At 40.7% G+C, this 14,119-nt stretch overlaps 2 non-coding genes across 2 annotated transcripts; both read left to right on the top strand.

The window, feature by feature from the left end:
- Positions 1–2,860: 2,860 nt before the first annotated feature.
- LOC112773494 (small nucleolar RNA R71) lies at positions 2,861–2,968 on the top strand. Its single transcript, XR_003188041.1, has one exon. It is a non-coding gene; the product is annotated as a small nucleolar RNA R71 (small nucleolar RNA).
- Positions 2,969–12,689: 9,721 nt separating this feature from the next.
- On the top strand, positions 12,690–12,796 carry LOC112774804 (small nucleolar RNA R71). Its single transcript, XR_003189264.1, has one exon. It is a non-coding gene; the product is annotated as a small nucleolar RNA R71 (small nucleolar RNA).
- The last annotated feature ends 1,323 nt before the right edge of the window (positions 12,797–14,119 follow it).

Raw genomic sequence — 14,119 nt, 5'->3', positions numbered from 1 at the left:
CTTTGAACATGGTTCCTAGTGATCCATGCGTTTCCATAAAACTCTTGAACCATTAAGATCCCGACTTGTTGAATAGGATTAGAGAGAACTTCCCATCCTCTTCTTTTAATCTCTTGTCGGATCTCCGGATATTCGCTCTTTTTGAGCTTAAAAGGGACCTCAGAGATCACCTTTTTATTGGCCACAACTTAATAGAAGTGGTCTTGATGGACCTTTGAGATGAATCTCTTCATCTCCTATGACTCAGAAGTGGAAGTAATTGCCTTCCCTTTGCTTTTTCTTGAGGTTTCTCTGGCCTTAGGTGCCATTGATGGTTATGGAAAAACAAAAAGCAATGCTTTTACCACACCAAACTTAAAAGGTTTGCTCGTCCTCGAGCAAAAGAAGAAAGAAAATAGTAGAAGAAGAAGAAAATGGAGGAGATGGAGGGAGAAGGTGTATACGGCCAAGGAAAAGGAGTGGTGGTTGTAATGTGTGAAAATGGAGTAGTGTTGAGGGATTTATATAGGGGTGGGGGGAGGGTAGGTTTCGGCCATTAGGGTTGGGTTTGGGAGGGAAAAGAATTTGAATTTTGGAGGTAGGTGGGGTTTATGGGGAAGAGTGGATGGATGTGAGTGGTTAAGGGTATTTGGGGAAGAGGTATGGAGGTTATTGGTGAAGGGTATTTAGGGACGAGAGTTATGAAAAGGTGTGAAGAGGAGAGAAGAAAAGGTGGGGTAGGTGGGATCCTGTGGGGTCCACAGATCTAGTGGGGTCAAGGACTTAGCATCCCTGCTCTAATTCGGCGTGCAAAACACCCTTAGTATGCATGTCTGGCGTTAAACGCCAACTTGCTGCTTGTTTCTGGTGTTTAACGCCAATTTCATGCTCTGTTCTGGCGTTTAACGCTAGCTTGATGCTTCTTTCTGGCGTTAAATGCCAGTTTGATGCTTCTTTCTGGCGTTAAACGCCAGTTTGATGCTTATTACTGGCGTTTAAACGCCAGTAAGTTCTTCCTCCAGGGTGAGCTATTTTTAATGCTGTTTTTCGTTCTGTTTTTTGATTTTTCAGTAGGTTTTATGACTTCACATGATCATCAACCTAAAGAAAACATAAAATAGCAATGGAAAATAAATAGATATAATTAAATAATATTGGGTTGCCTCCCAACAAGCACTTCTTTAATGTCAATAGCTTGACAGTGAGCTCTCATGGAGCCTCACAGATGTTCAGAGCATTGTTGGGACCTTCCAACACCAAACTTAGAGTTTGAATGTGGGGGTTCAATACCAAACTTAGAGTTTGGTTGTGGCCTCCCAACACCAAACTTAGAGTTTGACTGTGGGGGCTTTGGTTGACTCTCCATGGTTACAGAAGGAGAACCTTGGGTTTTAAATACAAGGTAGTCCTCATTCAGTTGAAGGACTAACTCTCCTCTGTCCACATCAATCACAGCTCTTGCTGTGGTTAGGAAGGGTCTTCCAAGGATGATGGATTCATCCTCATCCTTCTCAGTGTCTAGGATTATGAAATCAGCAGGGATGTAAAGGCCTTCAATCTTTACTTACACGTCCTCTACTAGTCCATAAGCCTGTTTTCTTGAGTTGTCTGCCATCTCTAATGAGATTCTGGCAGCTTGTACCTCAAAGATCCCAAGTTTCTCCATTACAGAGAGTGGCATGAGGTTTATCCCTGACCCAAGGTCACACAGAGCCTTCTCAAAGGTCATGGTGCCTATGGTACAAGGTATGAAGAACTTTCCGGGATCCGATTTCTTCTGAGGCAATGTCTGCCTTATCAATGCACATAGTTCATTGGTGAGCAAGGAAGGTTCATCTTCCCAAGACTCATTACCAAATAATTTGGCATTCAGCTTCATGATTGCACCAAGGTACTTAGCAACTTGCTCTTCAGTAATGTCTTCATCCTCTTCAGAGGAAGAATACTCATCAGAGCTCATGAAGGGCAGAAGCAGGTTGAATGGAATCTCTATGGTCTTTGTATGAGCCTCAGATTCCTTTGGTTCCTCAAAGGGAAACTCCTTATTGGTCAGTGAACGTCCCAGGAGGTCTTCCTCACTAGGATTCACGTCCTCCTCCTCCTTTCTGGGTTCGGCCACACCAAGTAAGGTTATGGCCTTGCGCTCTCTTTTTGGATTCTCTTCTATATTGCTTGGGAGAGTACTAGGAGGAGTTTCAGTGACTCTTTTACTCATCTGGCCCACTTGTGCCTCCAAATTTCTAATGGAGGACCTTGTTTCATTCATGAAACTTAGAGTGGCCTTAGATAGATCAGAGACTATATTTGCTAAGCTAGATGGATTCTGCTCAGAATTCTCTGTCTGTTGCTGAGTGGATGATGGAAAAGGCTTGCTATTGCTAAACCTGTTTCTTCCACCATTATTAAAGCCTTGTTGAGGCTTTTGTTGATCCTTCCATGAGAAATTTGGATGATTTCTCCATGAGGCATTATAGGTGTTTCCGTAAGGTTCACCCATGTAATTCACCTCTGCTATTGCAGGGTTCTCAGGATCATAAGCTTCTTCTTCAGAAGATGCCTCTTTAGTACTGTTGGATGTGGTTTGCAACCCATTCAGACTCTGAGAAATCATATTGACTTGCTGAGTCAATATTTTATTCTGAGCCAATATGGCATTTAGAGTATCAATTTCAAGAACTCCCTTCCTCTGAGGCACCCCATTACTCACAGAATTCCTTTCAGAAGTGTACACGAACTGGTTATTTGTAACCATGTCAATGAGTTCCTGAGCTTCTGTAGGTGTTTTCTTTAGGTGAATGGATCCACCTGCAGAATGGTCCAATAACATCTTAAATAATTCAGACAGACCATCATAGAATATATCCAGGATGGTCCATTCTGAAAGCATGTCAGAAGGACACTTTTTGGTCAGTTGCTTTTATCTCTCCCATGCTTCATAGAGGGATTCATCTTCTTTTTGTTTGAAGGTTTGAACATCCACTCTAAGCTTGCTAAGCTTTTGAGGAGGAAAGAACTTGGCTAAGAAAGCCGTGACCAGCTTATCCCAAGCGTTCAGGCTATCTTTAGGTTGAGAGTCCAACCATATTCTAGCTCTGTCTCTTACAGCAAACGAGAAAAGCATAAGCCTGTAGACCTCAGAATCAACCCCATTGGTCTTAACAGTATCACAGATTTGCAAGAATTCAGTTAAGAACTGAAAAGGATCTTCTGATGGAAGTCCATGAAACTTGCAATTCTGTTGCATCAGAGAAACTAATTGAGGCTTTAGCTCAAAATTGTTTGCTCCAATGGCAGGGATTGAGATGCTTCTTCCATGTAAGTTGGAATTTGGTGCAGTAAATTCACCAAGCATCTTCCTTGCATCTCCACCATTATTATTATTTTCGGCCATGTCTCCTTCTTTTTCGAAAATTTCTATCAGATTTTCTCCAGAGAGTTGTGCTTTAGCTTCCCTTAGCTTCCTCTTCAGAGTCCTTTTAGGTTCAGGATCGGCTTCAACAAGAATGTTCTTATCCTTGTTCCTGCTCATATAAAAAAGAAGAGAACTGAAAAGAAAATATGAAATCCTCTATGTCATAGTATAGAGATTCCTTATGTGAGTATAAGAAGAGAAGAATAGAAGAAAGAAAAGATAAAAATTTGAACACAGAGGAGAAGAGTAGGTTCGAATTTTTGAGAAGAAGAGAAGTGTTAGTAGATAAATAAAAAAATCAGAAGGAGATGAGTGAGGGAAGAATTCGAAAATTAAATAAAATAAAATAAAAATATTTTTGTTTTTAATTTAAAATTGAAATTAAAATTCGAAAATTTTAAGAAGAAAAACGAAATTAAATTAAATTAAATTTTAACACAATTAGTTAATTAAAAAGGAATTTTGAAAAAGGGGTTAGTAATTTTCGAAAATTGGAGAGAGAGAAGTAGTTAGGTGGTTTTGAAAAAGATATGATTGAAATAGAAAACTTTTAAAATCAAACAAAATGTCAAGTAGTTAATTGAAAAATTTTTGAAAATCAATTTTGAAAAGATAAGAAGTTAGAAAAGATTTTGAAATTAAGTTTGAAAAAGATATGAATGAAATTGAAAAAGATATGATTGAAATTTAATTTAAAAAAGATTTAAAAAGGAAATTAAAAAGATTTGATTTTTGAAAATTAAATTTGATTACATGATTAACAAGAAACTAAAAGATAGGATTTTAAAATTTAAAGAATGAACCTTTCTTGATAGGCAAGTAACAACGTGAGATTTTTGAATCAAAATATTAAAAGTTAGCAATGAATTCGAAAATATGAAACAAAAATAAGAAAAAGATTTTTGAAAATCATTTTGAAATTTTCGAAAATCATAAAAGAAAAATGAAAAAGATTTGATTTTTGAAAAAGATTTGATAAAGATAGAATTTTTAAATTAAAAATTTGACTTGACTCATAAGAAACAATTAAATTTCAAAAACTTTTTGACTAAATCAAACCAAATTTTCAAAAATTTATGAGAGAATAAGGGAAAGATATTTTTTTTTTGAATTTTTAATGAAGAAAGAGAAAAACACAAAAAAAAGACACAAGACATAAAAATTATGAATCAAAACAAGAAAAATATGCAAGAACACTTTGAAAAACATTTAATCCCAGTTTCTTCTAGCTACTACATTATTAAAAAACAAACAGAGGCCCATATATGAGGTACAATCACAAGATACTTCTATGAAATTCAAAGAAAATCACAGAAATCACAAGATAATTAATGAAAAATGCTTCAAGGTAAATGAAATCTAAGGTTGACTTACTGGAAAAAAGAACGACGAACGGAAAAAAGGATCTTGCTAGACGCTGAGATGGAGACCGGACTGCCTCTGTTGAAGACAAAGACGATGACAGGGAACAATGCCCCTACCGTAGACGAAGAACGATTGTGCCTTTGCCGAAGAGAAGGAGACAAGGCTCGCGACGACGCAGACGTTTCAAGCTCCTCCCGGTGACCTTGAGAGGGAGAGGTGGAAGCCGTGAGAGGGGACAAGGCTCGCGACGACGCAGACGGCGGTGAGAGTGGAGGAGGGTGGCGAAGAGAAGGAAAGTGGACGAGGGTGGTGAAGAGAAGAAGAGGATCTGAGAGGGACCAAGAAGGAGAGGCTGAGAGGGAGAGCATTTGAGTTCTGAGAAGGAGAGTGAGTAGTGGCGGCTGAGAGAAAAGAAAGGGTATGGCTTAGGGTTTCTTATAAATGATATATATATACAGGGGTATTTTTGTTATTTCTTATATGTAGGTATTACACAGGTCTCCACGGGGCGGGGACCTTGCTCCCCGTCCCCGCCCCGTTTATTTCACGGGTCCCCGTCCCCGCCCTCCACGGGTAAAAAACCTCCCCCAAATCCGTCCCCCGGCGGGTAATTCCCCGCGGATACCCGCCCCGCCGGGGGAAATTGCCATGCCTAAGCATGAGAAAGCATTTCTAGCTTGATCTCTTCAATCCTCTTTCAAGGTTCAAAAGAGATCCAAGTTTGAATAGCTTCTCTTCCAAGATAACTACTCAATGGGATGAAGATCGAAAGTTTTCAAGTAAAATCAAGAGAAAAGATAGAAGAAGAATAATGAAAATTAGTATTGATCCATCAAATTACAACAGAGCTCCATAACCCAATGAAAGGGGTTTAGTTGTTCATAGCTCTTGAAAATGAAAATAAATATGGAGAATACATCATAGAACTAGAAATTGCAGAGAAAGTAAAATACAGGGAGTAATTCTCTTTTTCCAACTTTCGGAACTTCTTTAACAATTCAAAGCTACTCCTATATATACTACTCTTCTCAGCTTCTAGTTTGCTCTTCAAGTCTTGGGCCTTTGGATCTTGGGTTTGAAGCAGTTCTTTTCTTCATTTGGGCTTGGCTTTACTTGCAGAGAGAAAGTGCTAAGTGGGCAGAGACTTTAGCTCAGGGCGTTAGGGGTGTTAACATTTAGTGAAAGTATAAGTTCGAGAACATTAGTGACACTTAACATTTTCACTAACGTTCCAATGTACCCCTTTGCCTCACGTTAGAGCCCACGTTAACTAGGTTAACGTGGCTTCTAACGTGGCCTTGCCAACCTTCGAGAACGTTAGTGACACTCAACATTGTCACTAACGTTCCAGTGTGCCCCTTTTTGCTTCACGGTAAAGCCCACGTTAACTAGGTTAACGTGGCTTCTAACGTGGCCTTGCCAAACTTCGAGAACGTTAGTGACACTCAACATTGTCACTAACGTTCCAATATGCCCCTAGATCTCACGTTAGAGTCCACGTTAACTAGGTTAATGTGGCTTCAAACGTGGCCATTCTTAGCCATCCCAACATTAGTGACAATGTTGAGTGTCACTAACGTTCGCTCATCATTCATTCCTCATCGTTGGCTTCCACGTTAACTAAGTTAACGTGGAAGTTAACGTGGCTCCTTGGGGGGTTGTGTGGTTGCTTCCAACGTTAGTGACAATGTTGAGTGCCACTAACGTTGTCGACAACTCTCACTTCTTACGTTAGCTCCCACGTTAACCAAGTTAACGTGGTAGTTAACATTGTGTGTTGCATCCTTAGGCCAACGTTAGTGACAATGTTGAATGTCACTAACGTTGGCTTCTCTTCCCCCTTTAACGTTAGAGGCCACGTTAACTAGGTTAACGTGGGCTCTAACGTGGCCACTAATGAGTGTTTGCCAACGTTAGTGATAATGTTAAGTGTCACTAACGTTGGCTCAACTTCCCTTCTCCACATTAGAGTGCACGTTAACTTAGTTAACGTGACTCTTAACGTGGGCAATGATGGCTTTGAGAGTGTTATTGGCAATCACTTTTCTCATTAACCTTGCAAGTTATCTCCCTTTCCTTGCTTCCTTTCGTCCTGAAATCAAGCAACAGAGTGCATCAAAGTTCTAGTCCAAGTCATGGGTAATGCAGCATACAATTTGTCACTAAATTCATGCAAAATCCTCATGAAATAATGTAAAATTCACAATGTATGCTTGAATCAAGGTGTAGGTGAATATCTACCCAAAACTAGCTTATTTCCTAAAGAAATGTATGAAACTACCCTAAAAACAGTAAAGAAAAGGTCAGTGAAACTGGCCAAGATGCCCTGGCATCACAACACTAAACATAAAGCTTGCTTGTCCCTAAGCAAGTACTGGAACAAGAGAATGATGAATGGAATATCCAGAGGAATGAGTCATTCTTGTGGAAGTCATGTTACTAATTTTATGGTGGTTTCATACATAGCAACTTAGGTTCATTCCATTACTGGCTTTCAGACTTTTATCATGTCCCTAAACACTTACTTTGTTTATATCCCATGAGACTTTTATTCATTGATCCTTTTATTGTTATTTCAAGGGTTATTTGTGTTATTTGGCTAAGTGCTCTGTAAGGGGGCAACTCTTTAAGATAAGCTTTCAGCCAACACTCCCGAACTAGTTGGTTCAAGGTGCTAGGTGTTGAAGCACCCCTAAGGACTTACTCCCTCAAGTCTCTCCCCCATACATACACACCACAGGCATATAGTTTATTTATTTTTCTTTTCTTGAGACCTTGGTGTCCAGCACCTCTTTGGGTTATTAAATGCTCTGTAGTGAGGGTTACTCTTGATAATGGACTTTCAGCTGATAATCCCGGGTTAGTTAACCCAAGTTACCAGGTGATAAAGCACCCCTAAGAGCTTATTCATCCAAGTAGATCCCTTACACTGGAGCACCACAGACACTTATCTCAAGGTCCAAACCATTGGTGCCTAGCCTTATTGCTTACTCTTTTTCTTTTGTTTTTCACTTCCATTGTTCTTTCCCTTTTCTCTTATTAGGATCTTGTTATTAACTTAGTCTCATGGGTATATCCAAAGTCAAGTATTCAGGATAGATAGTTGTCCTCCTAGCCTTGTGGTTGAACCAACTTAGCTAACTTATGACTACCCCAAAGATTCATGAATGCACTTCCATATTATGAACTCTACTCTGGTCTTTTAAAAACATAAACATTCTCTTCTTCATTTGATTTAAAATGGACAAGCTTACAAGTAACTAAGGGAAAGATGCAGTGACATAAAGACTAGCACACATAGACCTATTCAGAAAGAAAACTTAAAAGACAGAATTTAAAAAGTTTAAACATAACATGGAAGCAGGTTCTATTTCATACAAGATCTTCCTTATTTAAAGCATAGAAAACGATGGACTAAAAAGAACTCCACCACCTTTCATTCATGTGGATGCCCATGCTCCCATCCTTGCTTGTCCTCATTGTGTCTCTCTTGAGTGCTTGTGCTCCCACTTCCTTTGCCTTTTCCAAGCAGCTTCTTCCAGAAACCACAATCTTCCATCGTCTTCTTGAGTGTCTCCTTTTGCTGTTTCACCTTCTTCTCTTCTTGTTCTACAAAATCTTTTTGGACCTCATCATATGTAGGAATGGCATAGTGTAGCTGATGCATATTACTAGTCATGTAGTTCAACTTGGCTTGAGTGTTCACATAGAACTCCTCCCTATGTAGTTGCCTTCCCTCATTGAGTACACTGAACTCATTGAAAGTTTTCATTTGGGCTATCTGCCGCTGGTTGAGTTCTTGCAAGTGCTTCTCTTGAAGCTCTTGCCTCTCATTCACTTGGTTGATGGCTTGAGTGAGCCTGGAGTAGTGTTTCTGCTGCTGCTCCATTTGTTGTTTTTGCCATGCTTCCTGTTGGCTCAGCCAGTTGGTTTGAAGGTTCAGTATTTGCTCTTGTCCTTCCATATGTCTCATCCCTAAATCCTCAATGGCTCTTAGAAGGTGACTCATGTTCAAGTTGGCTGGATCAGAATACTCTCTTTGTTGATATTCTTCCTGATGAGGTTCCTCTTGGTGAACTCTTTCTTTTGCTTTTGGTTTTGCTATTTGTGGTCTTCTTTGTTGTTGAGCAAGTGTAGTATAAACCAATTGCTCGAGTGTAACTGGCCTCCCTGGGTTCACCCAGTCTGGATTGCTGTCCTCAAATACTACCTTGGCCTTGTTGCACAAGCGGAGAATGGTGCTGGGGTACCAAAGCCTGGCACCTGAATCAACCTTCTTAGCCGAATCTTGAATCCCCTCGGTGATGAGCTCATTCACATTGATTTCCCCACCCTGTATTAAGCAATTCACCATAGTAGCTCGATTGATGTTTACCTCTGAATTATTTGCAGCTGGTAGAATGGACCTCCTCACAAGTTCAAACCACCCCTTGGCTTCAGGGCTCAGGTCTCCTCTCTTGATGAACTTAGGTCTCCCATCTATGTACCTCTCCCAGTCAGCTGCTATAACACAGATGTCTGCCACTATCTCTGAGAGCTCATTATTATCAGGGCTTCTACTTATCCTTGCCTGATAACTTTCCTCATCAAAACGAAGTGATTTCAGGTGAAGAACTCTTGTTATGGCATTTGGGCTGAAGTCCACCTCTTTTCCTCTTACGTAACTCTTGAAGGTTGGGGCCTTGGTTTTATCCTCTCTCACTACATTCGCATAAAATTCTTTGATGAGGTTTCCATTGATCTTCTCCTCTGGACTTGTGAGCAATTGCCACCCCCTCTGTTCGATTTTCTCCAGAATTTGTGGTGACTCATCTGCATTGATTTGGAAGATTAACTCTGGCAATATCTTTCTCGCCCTTATCCGTTCGAATTCACGTTCATGAAAGGCAGTTTTGAATTTCTTCTCATCGAAAGGAACACTCTCCATGGGTTCCTTCCTCTTTTGCCTCTTTGAGCTTGATGATGCCATGAATTGAGTTGTTGTTTTGAGGTGGAGGTTAGAGGATACGGAGAGATGAGGAATAGGTTGGCTAGGACAGAGTGTGATGAAGGGGTTTGAGCAAGCCGAAAGTATAAAGTGTGGAGAGTGGGAATTTGAGTGTGAGGAATGATCATGCACTAAGGTTCACTTATATAGGGAGGTCATGAGTGGATGGAAGGCGTGGATTGCAAGGATTGTTGCTTGATGGGCGGTTGGGGTTGTGTATGAAGGAAGGACAAGGATCATCACTTAATGAGAGTGATTGGTTCGGTCTTCAAAGGTCTTCTTTCTCCAATATTGCATGGCAGCGTTTCCCCATGCGTTCCCTCTTGAGACATGTGTGTAGTGCTCTTCATTAAGTGGCGAAATCTCCTCCATTTAATTGTCCAATCAATCCCCTTTTTATGCTTCTTTTCCTTTCCTATAAAGATTTAAAAATAAGGAAATTAATATCATAAAAATCAAACTCTACGGCTAGAAATATAAATAGAAGAAAAAGAGTTTGTTTATTTATGAATTTCAACTAACTAACTACTTGTGTATCCTTATGCATTTTGGTGGCACCATGGGGTGACACCAAACTTAGTTTGAAGCAATGTGATGAAAAGTTTTGTTCAAAGCTCCCAAGACTAGCATGCATCTTGGTTTGCTTTGAACACCAAACTTGTTCTTCACTATATACTGCATGATAAAAATTGCACCAAGTGTTTGTCAAGTTTGGGTTGAAATTCATAAACATTGATTTATTCATTATTTTAAAAACATATAAAACATGGGTTGCCTTCCATGAAGCACTTCTTTAGCGTCACTAGCTTGACATTTTTCCTTCATCAGGGTGGTTGGTAGTGCTTAAAGTTCTCCCCTCTTACTGTGGACTTATATCCATTGGTTGGATCAATGATCTCCACATGTTCCAAGGAAAGAACTCTGTTGATAGTGAAGACCTTGGGTAACTGAGATGGTACAGTAGGGAGATTAGGGAGAATATCTGGGAAGTAAGCTGAGACAACTTTATCCCCTAGAGAGAAGTCTTCCGTAGGGATCTTCTTGTTCCTCCATCCCCTTAGTACCTTCTTCTTTGTTTCTTTTGAGGTTGACTTCCCCTTGGTGACCTCTTTTTTCCAAGGAGTTGTGATGCTGTCTTCACCTTCTTCTAGAGGTTTAGGTTCCTCCAACTTTTCCTTGAGCTATGGCAATTGCTGTTTTCCTTGTTTATCTATTAAGGGGATCTCAGAATGAACTGGCTGTGTTTCAGTGCTCGTTTCCTCCTTCAATGTCTCATTATCATTTGTGCTTAGTTCCTTGTCCTCTCGATCTGTTTCTTGTGAGAAGTTGAAAACATTGAAGCTGAGTCGTTCATCATGGATTCTCAATATTAGCTCCCCTTTCTCTACATCGATAAGTGCTCTGGCCGTAGCTAGGAATGGTCTTCCCAATATGATTGGATGAGTGGGATTCTCTTCCATGTCCAGGATGACAAAGTCTGTTGGGAGAAAGTATTTCCCAACCTTTAGCAACACATTTTCCACCACTCCTATTGTTTGCTTTTGAGTTTTGTCAGCCAGTCTAATGATTACATCTGTGGGCATTATCTCATTGATCTGCAGCCTCTTCACTAGGGATAAGGGCAGTAAGTTGATGCTGGCCCCCAAATCACATAGTGCTCTATCGAACATATTTTCACCTATGGCACAAGGGATGTGAAAACTCCCTGGGTCTCTTCTTTTTGTAGGCAACTCAGGTTGAATAAGGGCACTACATTCCTTGTTCATCACTATAGTCTGGCCTCCTTTGAGTGAGCTTTTCCTGGGAAGAAGTTCCTTCATATACTTGATGAATTCAGGCATTTGTTGAATTGCTTTGATGAATGGTATGTTCACATGCAGAGATGCAAACAAGTCTAGGAACCTTGAGTATATTCTTTTTCCCACAGCACCATTGAGCAGTTGAGGGAAGGGAGCATAGAGCTTCAGCAACTCTTGTTGTGAGATTTCTGGTTCTTGGTGATCTCTATCCTCCTCCTTTGTTGAGTTGTCTTTAGGTAGTTTGCAAAGTTTGCCTTGCTTGTCTTCAGTCTTTTGATCACTCGTAGTGACCATTTTGCAATCTTTCCATCTTACTTTCTTTGCTTCTCCTTTGGGGTTTTTCTCCGTGTCACTTGGGAAGCTATCAGTAGGTTTGGGAATCTTCTCAGCTAAATATCCCACCTGGAATTCCAACTTCCTAATGGTCTCTCCCTGGTTCTTAATATTGGCTCGCACCTCCTCTTTGAACTCCGTATTTTCTTGAATCTCTTGGCATATTCCTTCAAGTAAGGCTTCAATCTTAGAGAGCTTGTCATCAAGTGATGAGTGATTCGGAGCAGATGTGCTGTTTTGGTTTTGATAAGCATACGGAGAAGTGTTGTTGTGGGGGTGTTGAGATGTCCTCTGTGTGAATTGCTGGTGAGCTGCATTGTTGTTGGAGTTGTAACGTCTCTGGTCTTGGTTTTGATCTTGCTCACTTCCCCACCCAAAGATTGGGTAGTTTCTCCATCCAGGGTTGTAGGTCTTGGAGTATGGATCATAGTTTTTCCTTGGTGAATTCCCAATGTAGTTGGCTTGCTCCTGACTACCCTCTGTTTCTTCATTCACTCCCTCTTGGGTTGCTGATGAAGTGGAGATTGCTGCTACTTGGTTCCTCTCCATCTTCTTGGTGAGGTCAGCCAGCTGCTGGGTGATGAGCTTGTTTTGGGCCAACAGAGCATCTACATTGTTTAGCTCCATTACTCCTCTTGTGTTCCCTCTTTTGGAAGCATAGAAGTAGTCGTTCTCTGCTACTGTTTCAATAACATCTATGGCTTCCTCAATAGTCTTCTTCTTGTTCAAAGATCCTCCGGATGAATGGTCTACTGCCTTCTTTGACTCATAAGAGAGTCCTTCATAGAAAATGTGCAGCTGCACCCATTCGTTGAACATATCTGGTGGGCACATCCTTGTTAAGTCCTTGAACCTCTCCCATGCTTCATATAGAGTCTCACCATCTTGTTGCCTGAAAGTTTGGACCTCAGCTCTCAGCCTATTGATTTGTTGAGGAGGGTAAAATCTTGCTAAAAATTTGTTCACCACGTCTTCCCAAGTTGTCAAGCTTTCCCTTGGGAAAGATTCCAGCCACTTGGCTGCTTTGTCCCTAAGTGAGAATGGAAATAGGAGCAGTCTATAGGCATCAGGGTGAACACCATTAGACTTCACTGTGTCACATATTCTCAGGAAGGTGGTCAAATGTTGATTGGGGTCTTCTTGAACACCTCCTCCAAACGAACAGTTGTTCTGAACAAGGGTGATGAGCTGTGGTTTAAGTTCAAAGTTGTTGGCATGGATGGTTGGCTTTTGGATGGTACTTCCACAATTGCCTGGGTTTGGATTGATGTAAGAGCCCAAAACTCTTCTATCCTCCTGGTGCACAAATTGTGAATCACACTTTTCACAACTCGTACCACTGACCAGCAAGTGCACTGGGTCGTCCAAGTAATACCTCACGTGAGTAAGGGTCGAATCCCACGGAGATTGTTGGTTTGAAGCAATCTATGGTTATCTTGTAAATCTTAGTCAGAAAGTCAATTATGTTTATCAGTTGAATTGCAAATAAACGAGAGAGCATGGATTAAAGGTTACTTGTTATGCAGTAATGGAGAATATGTTGGAGTTTTGGAGATGCTTTGTCTTCTGAATCTCTGCTTTCCTCTGTCTTCTTGTTCACGCTCGCACGTCCTCCTATAGCAAGCTGTGTGTTGGTGGATCACCGTTGTCAATGGCTACCTTCCATCCTTCCAGTGAAAACTACGCTCACGCGTTCTGTCACAGCACGGCTAATCACCGGTTGGTTCTCGATCCGGCTGGAATAGAATCCCTTGATTCCTTTGCGTTTGTCACTAACGCCCAGCCTTCAGGAGTTTGAAGCTCGTCACAGTCATTCAATCCTTGAATCCTACTCGGAATACCACAGACAAGGTTTAGACTTTCTGGATTCTCGTGAATGCTGCCATCTATTCTAGCTTATACCACGAAGATTCTGATTAAGAGATCTAAGAGATACTCATTCAATCTAATATAGAACGGAGGTGGTTGTCAGGCACACGTTCATGGGTTGAGAATGGTGATGAGTGTCACAGATCATCACCTTCATCACAGTTAAGCGGGAATGAACATCTTAGATAGGAACAGGCGTGTTTGAATAGAAAACAGAAATACTTGCATTAATTCATCGAGACACAGCAGAGCTCCTCACCCCCAACAATGGAGTTTAGAGACTCATGCCGTCAAAGAGTACAAAGTTCAGATCTAAAATGTCATGAGATTCAAAATAAGTCCCTAAAAGTTGTTTAAATACTAAACTAGTAGCCT

The sequence above is a fragment of the Arachis hypogaea genome, chromosome 18 (genome assembly GCF_003086295.3).
Source record: "Arachis hypogaea cultivar Tifrunner chromosome 18, arahy.Tifrunner.gnm2.J5K5, whole genome shotgun sequence".
Lineage (NCBI taxonomy): Eukaryota > Viridiplantae > Streptophyta > Magnoliopsida > Fabales > Fabaceae > Arachis > Arachis hypogaea.
This window is presented reverse-complemented; position numbering and strand designations above follow the sequence as displayed.